General features: G+C 49.9%; 1 pseudogene; it reads left to right on the forward strand.

Moving 5' to 3' along the window:
* The first annotated feature begins 1551 nt into the window (after window positions 1-1551).
* On the forward strand, window positions 1552-3457 carry LOC121038319 (dnaJ homolog subfamily C member 10-like; annotated as a pseudogene).
* The last annotated feature ends 14880 nt before the right edge of the window (window positions 3458-18337 follow it).

Genomic DNA, 18337 nt, shown 5'->3' on the forward strand with positions numbered 1-18337 from the left:
TAGGCAAATTCACAATTATAGTCTGATATTTCAACACGCTCAACATCAGCAGGGTATAGTAGAATTGGCCGCCACTATTCTTCTCAAGGATCTATGGAACACTTACCAAAAAAGAGTATGTCTTGGGTCAAAAATAAATCTTAATAAAAGGAAGAAGTCAAGAGGCCTGAAGTCATAATAGTGTGTTCCCTGACCACAAAGCAATCAAATCAGAAATCAAGCACAAAAATATCTCTGGAAAATACTCAACTATTTGTGAACTACAGAACACATCGAAATATCCCCTGGGTCAAAGAAGTAATGAAAAAAAAATTAGAAAGGATTCTGAACAGAATGAAAATGAAAACATAGTAGAATTTGTAGAGTCCTGCTTTAGTAGCACTCGCATGAAGACTGATAGCACTGAATGTATACATTAAAAAAGAAGAGCGAAGTGCGGTGCTTCTTGCTGCCTTTGTGGCTCCTCCCCCAGCTTCTCGAGCGCCCCGCCATGCCCCGACCAACCCTGGCAGTGACTGGAGAGCAGGTGCTTTGTTCACACGCGCACAGCAGGCACTTGGACGGGTGCGGGCGGGGTCCGCCCCCTACCGGGAATTGAAGGTGGGGGAGTAGCTGTAGGAGGCGACCCCCCTAGACTGAGGTGGGCCTGGGCTGGGCCCCGGGCTCTGCTGGAGCCGGAAGCGGTGGCGGTGACAGAGTCATGGGCCCTTCTGGAAGGGAGAGCCCAATGCCTGTGCACCTGTCTCCCCCTCCCTTCCTCTCCACCCCTGCCAAGAGTTGTGTGTTCTAGCTCCCCATCTTTTTCTCACTACCTACATCATCACCCTTCTTCTGACTTCGCTTCCCAGCTTCTTGCGACCGTTTCTCTCAAGCCTCAGTTACTCAGGCTCTTTTCACCCTAGTCCTGCCGGAGACTTCATATGCCAGCAGTCTCTTTCATGGGATGTCCCCATCCTTCCCCTCTCCCCACATCCTATTCTGGGCTGATGGCAGCCAGAAATCCTTCATATTGCGTTTACCGGCAGTTTCCACCTGGCCCTGAAGCTTGGCAAAGATCAAGTCCACCACACCCACACTGAGAAGGACTCCTAGGAGAACCACTTGTCCCATGGTGGTATTGGACAGTATGTTCTCGATTTTCCTCTGGTTGTTTATTTTAGTCTGAATATTTGTTACTCTCCACCACTATAATTTACAAAGGTATGTTTTGGTTGCATGACAAGGAGTTAGAAATGAGCCAGAGACCATTCGCAGGTAAGGAGAAGATTTAGACATTTAGTATTAAAGGAAGAAAGGAGAGGGGCGCCTGGGTGGCGCAGTCGGTTAAGCGTCCGACTTCAGCCAGGTCACGATCTCGCAGTCTGTGAGTTCGAGCCCCGCGTCGGGCTCTGGGCTGATGGCTCAGAGCCTGGAGCCTGTTTCCGATTCTGTGTCTCCCTCTCTTTCTGCCCCTCCCCCGTTCATGCTCTGTCTCTCTCTGTCCCAAAAAAATAAATAAACGTTAAAAAAAAATTTAAAAAGAAAGGAGAAACAGAATGTTAAGAAGGTTAGATTCTTCAAAGTATTTTGATATCTTTTGTGATCTGAGGAAGTGGAGATTACTGAACCTACACAGATTGACATTTTGGGAGAAAATTTCTTTATGCTTGATTCGCTCTTGGAGTAACGTGAACACAACTTCTCAAACCTGCATATTCTCTCAGTTGGAACCAGCTGTATATCTGAATGTTCACTTCCATCAGAACTTGTATAAGAGAAAGGATGGGAGTCTGTTTAAACAAAAATGACTACGTCCGGGACCTGAAAAGGGTAATTCTGTTTCCTAATAGTGTATATGGTTGGTTTAGTGGGCACAGATTAGAATTTTTACAGTTTACTTGGAGTATCCAGCACTGCAAGCAGTAGAGAAATAAGACAAGCTTTCATGAAATTGGCATTGAAGCTACAAACTGATAAAAAACAAAAAACAAAAATGAATAACCCGGGGCGCCTGGGTGGCTCAGTCAGTTGAGTGTCCAACTTCCGCTCGCTTGGGTCATGATCTCACAGGTTGTGGGTTGGAGCCCGGCGTCGGGCTCTGTGCTGATGGCTTGGAGCCAGGGGGTTGTTTTGGATTCTGTGTCTCCCTCTCTCTCTCTGCCCCTAACCCACTTGCATTCCATCTCTGTCTCTCTCAATAGTAAATAAACACTAAGTAAATAAATAAATAACCAACCAACCTACCAACCAAAGGATAATCCTAAGGTACAGAGTGATTTTCAAAAATAGAGCATATGAAGTACTCAAAGATGAAGATCTGTGGGAAAAGTATGACAATTACAGAACAAAGGGACTTGCAGATGACCCAGAAGGTGGCCCGTATGAAACCTGGGATTATGATCATTATGATTTTGATACTGATGATGATCCTGAAAGCATGACATTGGATAGAAGAGAATTGGATGCTTCTAATTCTGGAGAACTGTGGTTTGTGAACATTTACTAACCAGGATGTCACACTGCCATGAATTAGCTCCCACATGGAGAGACTGTGCTAAAGAAGTAAATGGATTACTTCAAATTAGTGCTGTTAACTGTGGTGATGATAGAATGCTTTGCTGAATGAAAAGAGTCAACGGATATCCCAGCCTCTTCCTTTTTAGGTCTGGAACGGCCACAGTGAAATATCCCAGGGACAGATCAAAGGAAAGTTTGGTGATTTTTGCCATGCAGCACTTTAGAAACACAGTGATGGACAGGAAATTTTTTTCACTCCATAGAAACTGCTTTTGCTGCTGGCATTGGCCAGCTGATCACTTTTTGTTGCAAAGGAGGAGATTGTTTAACTTCATAGACACGACTCAGGCTTAAGAGCATGTTGGATGGTCTTGTTAAGGTAGGAAGGATGGCCTGTGCCACCCAGGACAAACTTTGTAAAAGTCTGGATATTATGACAAGTACTACTGCTAATTATCCTCTGGCGCCACATTAAATAACAGAGAAAAACAGCATTTTGTTCCTTAATTCATTGGATCCTTGAGAAATATATTTGGAAATCGTTCATAGTCTTCCAGATTTTGAGCTACTTTTGGCAAAATCACAAACGGATCGATTCGTTCATCATTGGTGGCTCTTATCATTTAGTTTTGGAAAACATGAAAATTCAAATGATCCTGAGTTGAAGGAACTAAAATCTCTACTCAAAAGTGAACATATTCAAGTTGGCATGGCTGACTGTCCCCCTGCACCAGACATCTGTAGTAATCTCTCTGTATTTCAGCCATGTCTAGCAGTATTTAAAGGAGAAGGAACCAAAGAATATACTGTTGTAGTACTTGGGATACTTATAAAGAAAGATAGCAACAGAAAAATATCTTCACGAAAAATGGAAAACATATTTGGATCTACATACTTTCAGATTTTTTTCGTACTAACATTTCATCATAGGAAAACAAGTCACAGATATTCACTAGCTTAACTCTTCTGTAATTTTTATGCACTCCACCAGCAGAAGTCAAACTCATTAACTGTTTGCTCAGGTGGCACATTTTCAATAATACCAACACCATATTCCTTTGTTTTCATTGCTGACTTTGCTGTTCCTTCCTAGAAAAAGAGCACAAAACAAAAAGTCAACTTCAGAAAAATATCACATTAATTCATTTGGTCATGCACTCACCCACTAAGAAAGACAAGAACGTACTGTATGTGCCAAGTAATACCCACGATCTGGGGAAGAGCTGGAAATTTAAATAAAAGACTGAATCTGTTCTATATGCTAGTAGTGGTAGAGATGCATGAAAACATGTAAGGACAAAAAAATACCATCCACTAGTTCTGCAAGGGAAGTGAATAATGTACAGTGAATGCAAAAATGAGGAAACACATTTGGGAAGCTCAGCAAAGCTGGGAAGATAGCTCTGTATCTTAAAAGACAGATAAAGTGCACAGGGAGGGTGTGAAGGGCATTCTAGAATGAGCAAAATGATCAAGTATGAAATAATATAGTAAGTCACAACACCTATGCAATATGGCAAAACTGGAACAGCATTATTGGGAATGGGATAGAGAGATATTACTGGGACATCAGGCCGAAACCAAAAAAAAGGGGGGGAGCTGAGTTTTGCTAGAACATGAATTTTCTCCTTCAGGTAATGGGGAACCATTGAATAAGCAGAGGAGTGATATCGTCACAAGTATATTTTAGAAAGGCCACTTTGGCAGCAATGTAGGATGAAGGTAAAAGAAGAAAAACCAGAAAAGTACTGCAAAATTTTAGGTGAGAGAATGAATTACAGGAATAACATATGAAAAATGGTAAGGAGGTACAAAATATCGAATGTGGTGATTGGATGCGGTGATTTCAGGGAAGTTCAGAGTCCAGGACTTTTCTTGTTTCAGGGCTGCTATTTATTAGGCTAGGGAACACAAGTGACAAAGCAGATTACAAAGTGTCAAGCAAGAGGATATGAAAGCTTCAGAAACAGTCTTTAAACTAGGGCCTATTAAATTTAAAGTACCCAGGGGACCTACGAAGAAAATGTTAGGGCCGCCTGAATGCCTCAGTCAGTTAGCACCTGACTCTTGATTTTGACTCGGGTCATGATCGTTCATGGGTTCAAGCCCCCCTTCTTGTTCTGCAAAGTGCAGAGTCTGTTTGGGATTTTCTCTCTCACTCTTTATCTCTCTGCCCCTCCCCACGTGTGCTTTCTCTGTCTCTATCTCCAATTAATAAATGAATAAAATTTGAAAAAACGTCAGAAAATTCAGATCAATACAGTTCAAGTAAGAAAAGCCCATTGTAACACTCTATGAAACATATTAAACTGATATAATAATGCAAACCTACACAGAACTGTGAAACTGTGAAAAGGAAAGTAAAAGGAGGTGGGAAGAGAAAAGATGGCAGTGGAGGGGGATCAGAATTTCCCTTGTCCCTCAAACACAGCAGTATTGAGGTCACAACACTTGGAATACCAGAAATACAGGCCACAGAGGGACAGAAATATCTTCACAGGTGCAAAGAGACAGCTTGGCGGGACGGAAGGGTGTGTATGCGAAATGGGAGAAATAAAATGGTCTGCACAGACATAGAGTGGGGGAAGCAGTTTGGTGGAGAAATGAAAGAGAGAGAGAGAGGCTGTGGGAAGTTTATTTGGATAAGAGAAAACCTGTCCGGACCACAGACCAAAGAGAGGTCCAGAGAGCCAGTTTCTACTTTGCAAAACAGCCTTGGAAGCTAAAAAACAGAATTTTCAAGGTTGCCAGACTTTCTCTAGAAAAGAGATGCCACCTCCCATGACTGGTGGGGAGGGAGCCGCCCCTAGGCTTGATAGCAATCTCAGAGCTACCCTGGGAGAGAACATCTTGAGTATGGTGGAGAGGGGAAGTATTGCCCTGCCCAAGGGAAAAGACCCTGCAGGCACGAGCCAGAAGCCCTCTGTTCACTGGGCAGAGTGGTATAGCTCCACTACCAGGTCCGAGCAAAGCGGGATACTACAGGGTTTTGAAACCCAGCTCAAGGCTCAGGGAACACAGGGGACTGTGCACCAAGGCAAGCCTGCCCTCCAGGCTATTCCATGAGGACGACCTAAACAGTGAGTTTTGAGACACCTCGTGTGGGCAGGAGAGATTGGGGTGTCTCCATTTCTCTCCCCATGACCAACATCGTGCGGCTTCAGGGAATGGACAGTGAGCCTCTGTGGAGGCAGGCCCATTATACCAAACCCTGCCTCTCTGTGCCTGGTAACTGCTTCTCTATGGGAGTGAGACTGACATTGATGAGACCAGACAGCCCCTCCTCTAGACCGGGACAGACACCAGTACCAGACACCAGTAGACAACTCTCCCCTGGTTTTCTATTTTAGTTTGTTTTCATTTGTATTTTTTTTTATCTTTTCTTTTTTAATGTTTATTTCTTTATTTTGAGAGTGAGTGATCAAGCAGAAGAGGTGCAGAGAGAGGGAGAGAGAGAGATTCTGAGCAGGTTCCATGCTCTCACTGCAGAACCTGATGAGGGTGTTGAACCCATCAACAGCAACAAGACCTGAGCCAAATTCAAGAGTCAGACGCTTCACCAACTGAGCCACCCAGGCCCCCATATTTTCTTACCTTTGATTTCCCTTTCTTCTCTTTTACCTTTTTTCTCTTTCTACTCTATTTCCTCTTCTCCCTTTGAAATCATCCTAGTAGTATCAAGTTGACTTTGAGTCAAAGTTAATTATATATATTTTTTTTTTCCTTTGTTCCTCTGTTCTGATTGTTTGATCGAACATTTTCTCTATACTTTTCCAGATCTCCTTCTTCATTTTCTTCCCTCTCTTTCTGGATTAAGCCCTATAGCTCCTTTGAGTCACTGCCTGGTCTTTTTTTCCACTCTTGTCATTTTTCTTTTTGGGCTAAGGATTCTTCACCACTCTCTTCTATTTTCCAGGATTACTTCAACAAACAAATCAAAGCACACCTAGTGGAAGGCCAAAACCACCACTCCAAGTAGCGAGAAAAGCAGTCTAAGATGCACCAAAAGAGTGCACACAACACACTCCAAAAACTTTTGTTTAACTGCCAGGCCCTGGACCGTGTAGGACCTTTTTTTTTATAGTAGTACTCGCAGGTGTGGGACACAGAACAAGCTATTAAAACACAAAAAGGACAGGAATCTAACCAAAACGACGAAATTGAAGAATTCTCCTCAAAAAAATTCCAGGAAGAAAGGACAGCCAGAGAAGTGCTCAAAAGAGACAGAAACAATATATCTGAGCACGTTTTTGGAATAACACGCATAAGACGCATAGTTGCACTTGAAACCAAGCATAGAAGACAGCAATCTACTGCTTCAGAGATCAAGGACATAAGGATTCGTCACGATGAATCCTGAAAATAAAATGTAAACGAGATACAAAATAAATTAGATGCAGTGACAGCAAGGAAGGGAGAAGCAGCAGTCAGAATCGGTGAAACAAAAGAGACAATGTGGACAAAGATTAAGCAGAGAAAGGAAAGAAAGGAAAATACTAGACCACGAGGCAGGTACTAGAGACCTAAGTGATTCAGTGAGATGAAATAATGGCCACATGATAGGAGACTCAGAAGAAGAAGAGTGAGAGAAAGGGGCAGAAATTTTATTTCAACAGCTTATAGTTGAGAGATTCCCTCATCTGGGGAAGGAAACAGGCATCCAAGTCCTGGCGGCAGAGAATTCCCTTCCAAATCAACAAAACCAGGTCCACACCATGACAGGTCATAGAGAAACCAGAAAAATACAAAGATAAACAGAGAATTCTGAAAGCATGTAGGGACAAACAGGTCTTAATCTGCAAGGGAAGACAAGGGTAGCAGCAGACCAGTCCAAAGAAACTTGGCAGGGCAGAAGAGAGGGGTAGAAAACAGTCAATGTGCTGAATGGGAATATTTGCAGCAAAGAATCCTTTCCCCAGCAAGCCTGTCATTTAGAATAGAGAGAGAAAGGCTTTCCCAGACAAACAAAACCTAATGGAGTTCATGAACACTAAACCAGTCCTGCAGGAGATCCTAAGGTGCGACTCTATGTGTGGAAAGCAGCAGAGATTACAAAGGACCAGAGACCTCACCAAAAGCATGAAACCTTCAGATAACACAATGACACTAAATCCATATCTTTAATCACTCTGAATGTGAATGGACTCAATGCCCCAACCAAAAGACACAGGGAATCAGAATGGATAAAAAACAAAACAAAACCAAAGAACAATATCCATCTATATTTTGTCAACAAGACACTGATTTTAGACCCCAGGACACCTCCAGATTCAAAGTGAAGGTATGGGGAACCACCTATCATGCTACTAGAAGTCAAAAGAAAGCTGGAGTCGCCACACTTCCACCAGAAAGACTAGATTTTAAACCAGAAACTGTAGTAACAGATTCAGAAGGGCATTGGATCATAATTAAGGGGTCTATCCATCAACAGGAGCTAACAATTGCAAATGTTTATGGCCCCAAAGTGAAATGCCCACACATATGAATCGATTAATCACAAACATGATTAAATGTATACATACAAATACCATGATTGTAGACAACTTTAAGACTCCACCCATGGCCATAGGCGGATCATCAAGGCAGAATATCAGTAAGGACACACAGATCCAATGTGTCATTGGACCAGATGTATTCAGATATACATAGATATATATTGGCCTAATATATACATTTATATACATGGATATCAACACTGATATATTAAGATCTTTTCATCCAACAGCAGTAGAATGCACATTCTTCTTAAGTGTACATAGAACATTATCCAATGTCTCCAAGTGACATTCTGGGTCACAAAACAGCCCTCCACAAATAAAAAACGACTGAGATCATACCTTGCATATTTTCAGATCACAACGAGCACTTGCTCATTCTTTCTCTCTCCCTCCCTTTCCAAGAGAAATACAAACATTACAAAAAAATTTCTCTCAGCTTCTTCCAGGAAAGACAAAAAAGAATAAACCTTGTGGAGCAATAAGTCCTGGTTGAAAACCACACACAGACAGTAGAATTCCAAAACCAATATGTTGACAATGGAGCTGACAGAAAGTGATGAACTAAAAGAACAGATACTAAAGAAATGGTTTCTGCAAGGAAAAATTAAAGTAGGGGTAAACCATTAAAAAAGAGCATGGTGCGGGGAACACGTAGGTGGCACAGTCAGTTCAGCATCCACCTTTAGCTCATGAGACATGATCTCAGGGTTTGTGGGTTTGAGCCCCACATGAGCTCTGTGTTGACAGCTCGGAGCTTGAGGCCTGCTTTGGATTCTGTGTCTCCCTCTGTCTCTGCCCATACCCCACTTGCACTGTGTCTTTCTCTCATGCTCCAAAAAAAAAAATAAACTTTAAAAACATCAAAAACACCTTAAAAAGCATGGGGGGAGAAGAGGAAATAGGAAAAAAAAATAAGACATGACCAATCAAGCATGAGCTTAAGACAAGGAAGAAAATGGGAAATGTGAGCCAAGTAAGGTAACTGGAAACAAAACACATTTTTCAGCAGGTTCATAAGTATTACTGGGAATATACAATGAACAATAGTCTCTTTTAAACCTTTTAAAGATATATATAATTTATACATAAAACAGAGGCTTTGATCTGGAGTTTACCCCTAATAATACTGACTTTTATCACTCTACAGTTATCTTGTTATAAATACTGAAATAAAGAATTTAATTTTTTTCACTATAAAATAAACTGTTCAATTAATGGCATCTATCACTTCCGAAAAGCTATAAATTATTACTAGACTAACAAAAAAAAAAAAAAAAAAAGAAAAAGAGAGGTTCCTAACACATCATCTTTCACTATGGAAAAAGAATTGGGAATGAGAATTCTAGGAAGAAATAGGAACATTCAAAGGTTGTATGTAATGGGACACAGAAGAGGTGAAAAAAACAAAGGCTGAGGACTTTTTCTCTGCAATTCTAAGCTCACAATGGGAGGATACTAACAATATACTGTAACCTTCTTTCTTATGTAACTCCTGATTTCCTCAATAGAATTCATTTGCGTTTATACATGTGAAACACTAAAACGGAATATAAACTGAAGCCTTACTTTTCAAATTCACATATTTGTGATACATCATGCGTACTTTGTTACTTATCAAATTCCATTCTAATTCCATTTCCCTACTCGTTTATTCACATTCAACAACTGTGACATTATTTCCTCCAAGCAAGACTTTATTCTAGGAGCTCCAGGAGTCAAACAAGTGTGTTTCCTCACCTCCAGGAGCTAATAATGATTTAGGGGCTTTGAAGTGAATATTGAAATAAATATCAGGTGTCTGAAACTTTAAATTTCAGAATCTGACACAAGGCCCAGGAGGTCCCAGTCGCCGAATGCACAACAGGGCAGTAGTCTCCCCGAAGGTGTGAGTTGAGGGCAAAAGGGAGGGTGCCGGTCAGGATCAGTCTTTGGCTGCCAAGGCCACACACATCGAAGGGCCCCTGGTTGAGGAGGCCTCCAGAATCCTCTCAGGCAGCTGCAGCCGGGCCGGAGAAACCACATGCTGAGCTTCCAGCTTCCATGCCGATTGAGCCTGCACCGCTTCTGGACCCCAGGTGTGTGGTGTTGTCACACGTTGGAATTGGGTCCCCTAGGGGAGACAGCCTTAGCTAGGATTAGGGTTCGGCACAGGGGCGTCAACAGAAGAGTAGTGAGTCTGGTCTCGTGATCACCCTTGAGGGCTGAAGTGAGGACCCATGCGACAAGGCGGCTCAAGTGCAGGGCTAGGGTTCGAGGCAGGCTTAGGTTTTGGTTGAAGGTCCAGTTAGGGGTAGGGTTAGGGTTAGGGTTAGGTCCAGGTGGCTCCAGGCTCCGAACGCACAGCAGGGCAGTACTCTCCCCGAAGGGCTGAGTTGAGGGCACAAGGGAGGGTGCCAGTCAGGATCAGTCTTTGGCTGCCAAGGCCACACACGTCGATGGACCCGTGGTTGAGGAGGCCTCCGGAATTCTCTCGGGCAGCTGCAACCGGGCCTGGGAAACCACATGCTGAGCTTCCTGGTTCCATGCCGAGTGAGCCTGCACCACTTCTCGAACCCAGGTGCATGGTGTTGTCACACGTTGGAATTTGGTCCCCACGGGAGACAGCCTTGTTAAGGTTAGGGTTTGGCCCAGGGACGTCGCCAGGGCCGAAGCGTCTCTGATCTCGTGATCTCCCTTGAGGGCTGAAGTGAGGGCCCATTCAAAAGGGGGCTCAAGTGCAGGGTTAGGGTTCGAAGTAGGCTTAGGTTTTGTTGGAGGGTACCTTTTCGGGGTGGCGTAAGGGTTACGGTTAGGTCCCAGGAGGCTACAGGCACCGAACGCACAGCAGGGCAGTAGTCTCCCCGAAAGGCTTATTTGTGGGCACAAGGGAGGGAGCCAGTCAGGATCAGTCTTTCCCTGCCAAGGCCACACACGTTGATGGGCCCCTGGTCGAGGAGGCCTCTGGAATCCTCTCTGGCAGCTTCAGCCGGGCCTGGGAAACCACATGCTGAGCTTCCAGCTTCCACGCCGAGTGTGCCTGCACCGCTTCTGGACCCGAGGCGTGTGGTCATGTCACACGTTGGAAATTGGGCGGCATGGGGAGACATCCTTAGCTAGGGTTGGGATTTGGCCCAGGGATGTCGCCAGGGCCGATGCGACTCTGGTCTCGTGATCTCCCTCAAGGGCTGAAGTGAGGACCCATGGGACAAGGCGTCTCAAGTGCAGGGTTAGGGTTCGAGGCAGGCTTAGGTTTCGGTGGCGGGTCCCGGTTCGGGGTAGAGTTAGGGTTAGGGTTAGGTCCCAGGAGGCTCCAGGCTCGGCACGCACAGCAGGGCAGTCGTCTCCCCGAAAGGCTGAGTTGAGGGCACAAGGGAGGGAGCCAGTCAGGATCAGTCTTTGGCTGCCAAGGCCACACACGTCGATGGGCCCCTGGTCGAGGAGGCCTCTGGAATCCTCTCTGGCAGCTGCAGCCGGGCCTGGGAAACCACATGCTGAGCATCCACGTTCCATGCCGTGTGAGCCTGCACCGCTTCTGGACCCCAGGCGCGTGGTGATGACACACGTTGGAATTGGGTCCCCACGGGGATATAGCCTTAGCTAGGTTTAAGGTTCGGCCCAGGGACGTCGCCAGAGCCGAAGCGACTCTGGTCTCGTGATCTCCCTCGAGGTTGAAGTGAGGGCCCTTGCGACTAGGCGGTTCAAGTGCACGGTTAGGGTTCGAGTCAGGCTTAGGTTTCCCGGGAAGGTCCCGCTTTGGGGTAGGGCTAGGGTTTGGGTAGGGCCCAGGAGGATCCAGGCACCGAACGCAGAGCAGGGCAGTCGTCTCCCTGAAGGGCTAAGTTGAGGGCACAAGGGAGGATACCGGTCATGATCAGTCTTTGGGTGCCATGGCCACACCAGTCGATGGGTCTTTGGTCGAGGAGGCCTCCCAAATCCTCTCGGGCAGCTGCAGCCGAGCCTTGGACACCAAATGCTGAGCTTCCAGGTTCCATGCCGATTGAGCCTGCACCACTTCTGGACCCCAGGCGCGTGGTGTTGTCACACGTTGGATTGGGGCAGTCGGGGAGACAGCCTTAGCTAGGGTTAAGGTTCGGCCCAGGGGCGTCACCAGGTCCGAAGCAACTCTGGTGTCATGATCTGCCTCGAGGGCTGAAGTGAGGGCCCATGAGACCAGGCGGCTCAAGTGCAGGGTTAGGGTTCGAGGCAGGCTTAGGTTTCCCTGAAGTGTCCTTGTTGGGTGTAGGGTTAGGGTTAGCGTTAGGTGCCAGGAGGCTCCAGGCGCCTAACGCACAGCAGGTTAGTCATCTCCCTGAAGGGCTGAGTTGAGGACACAAGGGAGGGTGCCGGTCAGGATCCGTCTTTGGCTGCCAAAGCCACACAAGTCCATGGGCCCCTGGGCGAAGTGGCCTCCGGATTCCTCTAGGGCAGCGGCACCTGGTCCTGGGAAACCACCTGCTGAGCTTCCACATTCCATGCAGAGTGAGACTGCACTGCTTCTGGACCCCAGGCACGTGGTGTTGTCGCACGTAGGAATTGGCTCCACACGGGGAGACAGCCTCATCTAGGGTTAGCGTTCGGCCCTGAGAGGTCGCCAGGGCCGAAACGGCTCTGGTCTCCTGATATCTCTCGAAGGATGTAGTGAGGTCCCATGCGACCAGGCGTCTCAAGTCCAGGGTTAGAGTTCGAAGCAGGCTTAGTTTTCCCTGGAGGGTCCCGGTTGGGGTAGGGTTAGGTTTAGGGTTAGGTCCCGGAGGCTCCAGGAGCCGAACGCACAGCAGGGCTGTCGTCTCCCTGAAGAGGTGAGTTGCGGGCACAAGGGAGGGTGCCGATCACGATCATTCTTTGGCTGCCAAGGTCACACGTCGATGGGCCTCTGGTCGAGGAGGCCTCCGGAATCTTCTTGGGCAGCTGTAGCCGGGCCTGGGAAACCACATGAATAGCTTCCAGGTTCCATGCCGAGTGAGCCTGCACCACTTCTGTACCCCAGGCGTGTGGTGTTGTCACGTTGGAATTAGGTCGGCACGGGAAGAAAGCCCTAGCTAGATTTAGGATTCGGCCCAGGGCCCTTGCCAGGGCCAAAGCAACTCTGGTCTCGTGATCTCTCTCGAGGGCTGTAGTGAGGGCCCATGCGACCAGGCGGCTCAAGTGCAGGGTTAGGTTTCGAGGCAGGTTTAGGTTTCCCTGGAGGGTCTCGGTATGGGGTAGGGTTAGGGTTAGTGTTAGGTCCCAGGAGGCTCCAGGCGCTGAACGCACAGCAGGGCAGTCGTCTCCCCGAAGGGCTGAGTTGAGGTCAGAAGGGAGGGTGCTGGTGAGGATCAGTCTTTGGCTGCCAAGGCCACACACGTCGATGGGCCCCTGGTGGAGGAGGCTTCCGGAATCCTCTCGGTCAGCTGCAGCCGGGTCTTGGACACCAAATGCTGAGCTTCCAGGTACCATGCCGAGTGAGCCTGCAACGCTTCTGGACTCCAGGCGTGTGGTGTTGTCACACGTTGGAATTGGTTCCCCCCTGGGAGATAGCCTTAGCTAGGGTTCGGGTTCGGACCAGGGATGTCGCCAGGGCGAAGCAACTCTGGTGTCGTGATCTCCCTCGAGGGCTGAAGTGAGGGCCCATGCGACCAGGTGGCTCAAGTGCAGGGTTAGGGATCGAGGCAGGGTTAGGTTTCCCTGAAGTGTCCTGGTTCGGGGTAGGTTTGGGGTTAGTGTTAGGTCCCAGGAGGCTACAGGTGCTGAACGCACAGTAGGGCAGTCGTCTCCTCGAAGGGCTGAGTTGAGGGCCCAAGGGAGGGTGCCGGTCAGGATCAGTCTTTGGCTGCCAAGGCCACACAGGTCCATGGGCCCCTGGTCGACGAGGCCTCAGGAATCCTCTCGTGCAAAGGCACCCGGGCTTGGGAAACCACATGCTGAGTTCCACGTTCCATGCCGACTGAGCCTGCACCGCTTCTGGACCACAGGTACGTGGTGTTGTCACACGTTGGAATTGGGACCTCACGGGGAGACAGTCTTAGCTAGGGTTAGGGTTCGGCCTAGGGGCGTTGCCATGCCGAAAGCGACTCTGGTGTCGTGATCTCCCTCGAGGGTTGAAGTGAGCACCCATGAGACTGGGCTGCTCAAGTGCATGGTTAGGGTTCGAGGCAGGCTTAAGTTTCCCGGAAGGGTCCTGTTTCGGGGTAGGTGTAGGGTTAGGGTTAGAACCCTGGAGGCTCCAGGCGACGAACGCACAGCAGGGTAGTCGTCTCCATGAAGGGCTGAGTTGAGGGCCCAAGCGAGGGTGCCGGTCAGGATCAGTCTTTGGCTGCCAAGGACACACACGTCGATGGGCCCCTGGTCGATGAGGCCTCCGGAATCCTCTTGGGCATCGGCACCTGGGCATGGGAAGCCACATGCTGAGCTTCCACGTTCCATGCCGAGTGAGCCTGCACCGCTTCTGGACCCAGGCGCGTGGTGTTGTCACACTTTGGAATTGGCACCCCATGGGGAGACAGCTTTAGCTACGGTTAGGGTTCGGCCCAGGGTCGTCACCAGGGCCAAAGCGACTCTGGTCTCGTGATGTCCGTCGAGGGCTGAAGTGAGGACCCATGCGAGGAAGCGGCTGAAGTGCAGGGTTAGGGTTCGAGGCAGGCTTAGGTTTCCCTGGAGGGTCCAGGTTTGGGCTATGGTTAAGGATAGCGTTAGACCCAGGAGGATCCAGGCGCCGAACACACAGTAGGGCAGTCGTCTCCCCAAGGGCTCAGTTGAGGGCACGAGGGAGGGTGCCGGTCAGATTCAGCTTTTGGCTGCCAAGGCCACACACATCGATGGGCCCCTGGTGGAGGAGTCCTCTGGAATGCTCTTGGGCAGCTGCAGCCGGGCCTGGGAAACCACATGCTGAGCTTCCAGGATCCATGCTGAGTGAGGCTGCACTGCTTCTGGACCCCAGGCGCATGGTGTTGTTACACTTTGGAATTGGGTCAGCACGGGGAGACATCCTTAGCTAGAGTTAGTGTTCGTCCCAGGGACATCGCCAGGTCCGAAGGGACTCTGGTCTCGTGATCTCACTCGAGGGCTGATTTGAGGGCCCATGCGACAAGTTGTCTCAAGTGCAGGGTTAGGTCCGAGGTAGGCTTAGGTTTCCCTAGCGGGTTCTGGTTTCAGGTAGGGTTAGGGTTAGGGTTAGGCCCAGGAGGCTCCAGGCGCCTGACGCACAGCAGGGAACTCGTCACCCCTGAAGGGCAGGTTGAGGGCACCAGGGAGGGTGCCGGTCAGGATCAGTCTTTGGCTGACAAGGCCACACTCGTCGATGGGGCCTTGGTTGAGGAGGCCTCCGGAATCCTCTGGGACAGCTGGAGCCGGTCCTGAGAAACCACATGCTGAGCTTCTAGGTTCTATGCCTAGTGAGCCTCACCACTTCTGGGCCCAGGCGTGAGGTGTTGTCACACGTTGGAATTGGGTCCCCATGGGGAGACAGCCTTACCTAGGGTTAGGGTTCGGCCCAGGGACGTTGCCAGGGCCGAAGCGACTCTGGTCTCGTGATCTCCCTCAGGGCTGAAGTGAGGGCCCATGTGACAAGGCGGCTCAATTGCAGGGTTACGCTTTGAGGCAGGCTTCAGTTTCCCTGGAGGGTCCCGGTTCATGGTAGGGTTAGGGTTAGGGTTAGGACCCAGGAGGCTCCAGGCAATGAAAGCATAGCAGGGCAGTCGTCTCCCCGAAGTGCTGAGTTGAGGGCACAAGGCAGGGTGCCGGGAAGGATCAGTCTTTGGCTGCCAAGGACACACACGTCGATGGGCCCCTAGTGGAGGAGGCCTACGTAATCCTCTCGGACTGGTGCACCCGGGCTTGGTAAACCACATGCTGAGCTTCCATATTCCATGCTGAGAGAACCTGCACCACTTCTGGACCCCATACGTGTGGTGTTTTCACACGTTGGAATTGCGACCCACGGGGAGAGGCCTTAGCTAGGGTTAGGGTTTGGCCCACGGAGGTCACCAGGTCTGAAGCGAAACTGGTCTCCTGATCTCCCTCGAGGGCTGAAGTGAGGGCCTATGCGACCAGGCGGCTCAAGTGCAGGTAGGGTTCGAGGAAGGCTTAGGTTTCCCTGGAGGGCCCGGTTCGGAGTAAGGTTAGGGTTAGGGTTAGGGCCCAGGAGGCTCCAGGCGCCGATTGTACAGCATGGCAGTCGTTTCCCCGAAGGGCTCACGTAAGGGAACAAGGGACGGTGCCGATCAGGATCAGTCTTTGGCTGCCAAGGCCACACAGATCGATGGGCCCCTTGTCGAGGAGGCCTCCAGAATCCTCTGGGGCAGCTGCAGCTGGGCCTGGAAACCACATGCTGAGTTTCCAGGTTCCATGCCGAGTGAGCCTGCACCTCTTCTGGACACCAGGTGCATGGTGGTGTCAGATGTTTGAGTTGGATCCCCATGGGGGGAGCCTTACCTAGGGTTAGGGTTTATTCCAGGGACGTCGCCAGGACCGAAGCAACTCCAGTCTCGTGATCTCCCTTGAGGACTGAAGTGAGGGCCCATGCCAGAATGCGGCTCAATTGCATGGTTAGGGATCACGGCAGGCTTGGGTTTTGGTGGAGGATCCCGGTTCGGGGTTGGGTTAGAATTAGCTCCCAGGAGGCTCCAGGCGTCAAAACCACAGCAGGGCAGTGGTCTCCGCGAAGGGCTGAGTTGAGGGCACAAGGGACGGTGCCGGTCAGGATCCGTCTTTGGCTGCCAAGGCCACATATGTCGATCCGCCCATGGTCGAGGAGGCCTCCGGAATCCTCTCAGGAGCTGCAGCCGTGCCTGGGAAATGACATGGTGAGTTTCCAGTTTCCATTCCTAGTCAGCCTGCACCGCTTCTGGACCCCAGGCGCGTGGTTTTGTCAGACGTTGGAATTGTGTCCTATGGGGAGAAAGCCTTAGCTAGGGTTAGGTTTCGGGCCAGGGACTTAACCAGGGATGTAGCGATTCCGGTCTCGTGATCTCTCTAGGGCTGATGTGAGGACCCATGCCAGAAGGCGGCTCAATTGCAGGGTTAGGGATCGAGGCAGGCTTAGGTTTCGGTGGAGGGTCCCGGATTGGGGTACGGTTAGGGTTAGGACCCCGGAGGCTCCAGGCGCCGAACCCACAGAAGGGCAGTGGTCTCACAGAAGGGCTGTGTTGAGGACACAAGGGACGGTGCGGGCAGGATCCGTCTTTGGCTGCCAACGCCACACATGTCGATCCGCCCTGGTCGAGGAGACCACCGGAATCCTCTCGGGCAGCTGCAGCCAGGCCTAGGAAACGACATGATGAGCTTCCAGGTTCAATGCCTAGTCAGTCTGCACCGCTTCTGGACCCTAAGGCACATGGTTTTGTCAGACATTGGAATTGGGTCTAATGGGGAGAGAGCCTTAGCTAGGGATAGGGTTCGGTCAAGCACCGTTGCCAGGGCCGTAGGGACTCTGGTCTTGTGATCTCACTCGAGGGCTGAAGTGAGGGCCCAAGGGAGAAGGCGGTTCAATTGCAGGGTTAGGGATCGAGGCAGGCTTAGGTTTCGGTGGAGGGTCCCGTTTCGGTGTAGGGTTAGGGTTAGGTCCCAGGAGGTTCCAGGTGCCTAAACCACAATAGGGCAGTGGTCTCCGCGTAGGGCTGAGTTGAGGGCACAAGGGAGGGTGCCAGTCAGGATCCATCTTGGCTGCCAAGGCCACACACGTCCATTCGCCCCTGGTGGAGGAGGCCTTCGGAATCCTCTCGGACAGCTACAGCCGGGCCTGGGAAACGACATGGGGAGCTTCCAGCTTCCATGCCGAGTCAGTATACACCGCTTCTGGACCTCAGATGAGTGATGTTGTCAGACGTTGGAATTGGGTCCCCATGGGGAGAAAGCCTTAGCTAGGGTTAGGGTTCGGGCCAGGGACGTCGCCTGGGCTGAAGCGACTCCGGTCTCGTGATGTCGCTCCAGGGCTGAAGTGAGGGCCCATGCCAGGAGGCAGCTCAATTGCAGAGTTAGGGATTGAGGCAGGCTTAGGTTTCGGTGGAGGGTTATGGTTTGGGGTAGTGTTAGGGTTAGGGATAGCTCCCAAGAGGCCCCAGGCGCGAAACCACAGCAGGGTAGTGGTCTCCTCGAAGGGCTGAGTTGAGGGCACAATGGACGGTGCCTGTCAGGATCCCTCTTTGGCGCCAAGGCCACACACGTCGATATGCCCCTGGTCGAGGAGGCCTCTGGAATCCTCTCGGGATCTGTAGCCGGGCCTGGGAAATGACATGGTGAGCTTCCAGTTTCCATGCCGAGTCAGCCAGCTCCGCTTCTGGACCCCAGGTGCGTGGTGGTGTCAGTCGTTGGAATTGGGTCCCCATTGGACTGAGCCTTAGCTAGGGTTAGGGTTCGGTCCAGGGACGTCGCCAGGGCCGAAGCGACTC

Source organism: Herpailurus yagouaroundi, unplaced genomic scaffold (assembly GCF_014898765.1).
Source record: "Herpailurus yagouaroundi ecotype Mexico unplaced genomic scaffold, PumYag 165, whole genome shotgun sequence".
In the NCBI taxonomy this organism is placed as follows: Eukaryota; Metazoa; Chordata; class Mammalia; order Carnivora; family Felidae; genus Herpailurus; species Herpailurus yagouaroundi.